The sequence below is a fragment of the Dermacentor andersoni genome, chromosome 3 (genome assembly GCF_023375885.2).
Source record: "Dermacentor andersoni chromosome 3, qqDerAnde1_hic_scaffold, whole genome shotgun sequence".
NCBI lineage: Eukaryota > Metazoa > Arthropoda > Arachnida > Ixodida > Ixodidae > Dermacentor > Dermacentor andersoni.
Window position 1 is genome coordinate 154,740,736 of NC_092816.1, and position 3,679 is coordinate 154,744,414.

General features: G+C 45.2%; 1 pseudogene; it reads right to left on the reverse strand.

Moving 5' to 3' along the window:
* On the reverse strand, positions 1 to 3,328 carry LOC126524598 (uncharacterized; annotated as a pseudogene).
* Positions 3,329 to 3,679: the final 351 nt, after the last annotated feature.

The window sequence follows — 3,679 nt, forward strand, 5'->3', positions numbered from 1 at the left end:
TGTGCAGTGGTAAACATTTCATTCGATAGCAAAGTGGGACATAATATTCATACATTCATGCATACTATTCCTTCAAACAGGAGGAGTACACAAAGTACCAAATTCACCTTTCGAGCATGCATTTCAATAGCCAACTACATAAATGCCTGTTCTTACTTACATTACTTGCTTAAGTGTCACTGTGGCATACATCAAACAAGAATCGGCTAGCAAACAGCCCATCCAGCAAACTCCTCGTGGGTACTTCCTTTGTCTCTCACGGCCGCAGACCAGCAGATGCCTGTTGCCAAGGCACAGAACGCTCCCTACTCACAAAGTATGAGCAGAAAAGGTCTCTTGTTTCCGCTGCCGTCGCATAATTGTGCCCAGTTGGAGGTCGCAGACTGAACATTGCTGAGGTGCCACTGTCCTGGGTGGTGCGCCACTGGCCACCGGCGATGTTGCCATATGCATCTTCAGTGTCCACATAGTTCGCCGTCATGTAGATCATGGCATCACGCAAGAAGTTGTGTAGGACACAGCATGCCATGACAACGCAGTCTGCATTTTGTGGCTGCAGAGTGATGGCACGCCGAAAGACCCTGAACCGGGAGACCATCACTCCAACAGCATATCCAACGCCACCTCCTGCAAATTTAAGTAAAAAAAAAATCAACATAATCAAGGGCAAATTTTGTGCTTTTGGTTGTCTGGCTCTGTTTAGACGGTAATTAAAGATGCGCTTGTTTTCATCCTGTCACCTCCTAGAATATGGCCGCAGAAAATCCGGACTAAGTTGAAATGCTTCATTTCCGACGAAAACGTAAGGAGCAACGATGTTTGTGCCAGGCAGCTGCTTCGGAGGTGGAAGGCCGAGCAAGCCCTCTTCCAGTGATTTTCCAAAGCGAGAAGCAGACAATGTGCCACCATCACTTTGACGGCCATACGCCCCAACATCAACGCATATGAATTTCTGATTGCTGTCAACAGCGGCCATGAGGACGACGGAGTATGTGCCCTGTAATAAAATAAGACTATAAGCACATGTTATGAAAATATGACCTACTGCGTTAATTACCTTGTAGTTGTAATGCAAGCTGCCTGAATTAGGAGGGGATTGTATCTGAACGTGCTTGCCGTCGATAGCACCAAGACAGTGAGGAAAATTCCATTTTTCTTCGAATCCTTTGGCTACCTCTTGCCAGGCTTCAGTTGTCCGCACCTCAGTAACGAAAAAAAGTCACTCTTAGCGTGTGAAAAAAGATTTGTTCGATAGAAGCGCACTCGAAGCAAGCTAGTTCATGCACACAGGTACTTCAGAAAACTAGCTGAAGGAGTCGAAGTTTGTAACCACACTGTAAGTGCCGATAATAAACAGCCTCCATGTGTAGTGGCTAAATGCATACCTTTAGGTATAAAGGTTGCACTGTTCTCCCCAGCAGCCTGCATACGTGATGCACAATGGTCGCCATCGTTGAGATGCCAAACTTGAAGCTAATTGCAACATTTTGCATGTACATGTTAGATGCGAGGTACCTGAAGAACAAGGTGCTAAGATTGATAACACAGCACTCGGTTTAAAAAGAAAAATTAAAGGGAGCTTATGTTCTCTTTAACAAAGGAAAACATCACAGCGTAATAATACACAACGTCTGCTCTGCCTGGTCTTTCGTTATTTTTTATTTATTTCATTGCATACACACAATACCGTTTGGAGTCATAGCCTTGTCGGCTAGTTTGGGGTCCAATAACAATATAGACATAAGAAGAACAGCGTACTTATTGTACGAGACCACTTAAACACATGTTACGAAAGCATTTTTGCATGGAAAATATAGAATAAACAAAAGACTGTCATGACAGCAGGGGATACAAATGGAAAGACCCTGTGAGCATTCATGAAAGAAGATTTTTAAGCATTGCACAAAGTTTCGGCTGGTCTTTACACTGAGTGGGAGTGCGTTCCATATTAAAGCACCGTTGTACCCCACGAGTCTCTGTCCATATAAATTGTGACATGGTGGTAAGTTAATACAGTTGTTACTAGCTGCCCTCGTGTTTCGTGCCGGAAAATTAAATATTGTGATAGGTAGAGGAATATTATAACGTATTACTGCATGAACTACCTGAACAACTCTTACTTTATACGCCACACTGAACGGCAGAACACGAAACAATCGAAATAGACGTTTACATGGATGAGCATGTTGAGGAAAGGCAACTATTCGTATCGCCCGTTTTTGAAGACCGATGACAGGTTCTACATAGGTTTCGTACGTACTGCCCCAAGACTGTAAACAATAATGAAGGTTACTTTGTATAAAAACAAAGTATCCGTAAAACTTGAGGGTCAAAACATTGACGGGCTTTTAACGATACATGACAACCATACGCCAATTTGGAACATACCTTACCAATTTGATATTCCCAATGGATATCAGATCCTAAGGGTCTGTCCCTGTCTCTCATACACACATGCACACGCACACGATCCGTCCCTTCTCATCGTCGAAACTGCACCCCTGCTCCAAGATGTAAACGCAACAGGAGCGACGCCCTGTCCTTATCAATTACCGAGGGCGAAGGTTACCTCCATCGAGATGATGCCGTCTCCAATCTCCATTCTGGCCAGACAAGGACTCATTTCGCTTTTCTAGGCATCGCCGATGCTCTAGGAAAGGCGTCTTGAGTGCGCACGTGCGGTTAAATAAATACAAGAACACAAAAATACAAGGTTTGAGCAACATTTCGTGTTCTGCATTGTTCTTCTATTTTGACCAGACAATAATGATGTATGTAAAGTTAACTGCATGCAGAAATGGCATAGCATTTCCTTTGCCTATAAATGCAACACTGTAAGAGATCTCTAAGCGTAAAATTTTATTTTATGCGGCTTTTCAAGACGTCTTCCCGAAATGAAACAGAATATTTAGACAGATATACCAGAATCAGCTTTCAGTGTTCTTTGCTGAACATCACTATAGTTACGGTGTCAAAACGGTTAAAACAATAGTAAGATGAGATAACTACATCGCAAGTGGTGCCAGGCATTGACTGAGACCAATGCTGCTTAGGTATAGCATGCCTACCTGGGTGCAATAGCGAGCCGTGCACATGAGGGCAGTAGTTCCCGCACGACGTGAAGCCTTATCAAACCTGCTTCGGCAAGTGAGCGCAGGGATTCAGAGGTCTCCGGTGACATTCTGTAATACTTCTTGAAGTATTCCTTGTCTCCCGACATCAGCAAGGGCAGCTGCACAACACAAACGATTTATCCTTTTGCATGTTTATCTATAGGAGCTCCGGAGCAAAAGCTTCCTGTACAAGTTCTAACTCACCGTTGCGTAAAATTCCGACTCCTGCTTCCGGTTCCCCCAAAGTACCCTCCAGCGCCGGTGGCTTAGGAGCTTCACGAACAATTCCTTTTTCTCCAGCTCACACTGTTCATTTAAAAGGAGAAGCTTCCCGCTATCCAGGTCGGGAGCAGACGCCGTCTTCAACGTTCGGCACGTACCCACTCGGTCGTCACCGTCGTCATCTTCATCGCCACAAACTGTGCCAGGTGCTTGGACACTCAATAGTAGCTTCTGTTGAGAATTGCTAGCGACCGTCGCATGTTTCTTGCAAACCGTGGTTGGGGGCCCGGCGACGCACCAAGAGGGAGCCGGCGAACGGAGGAGGGGCGCCCCGCCCCGCTGGG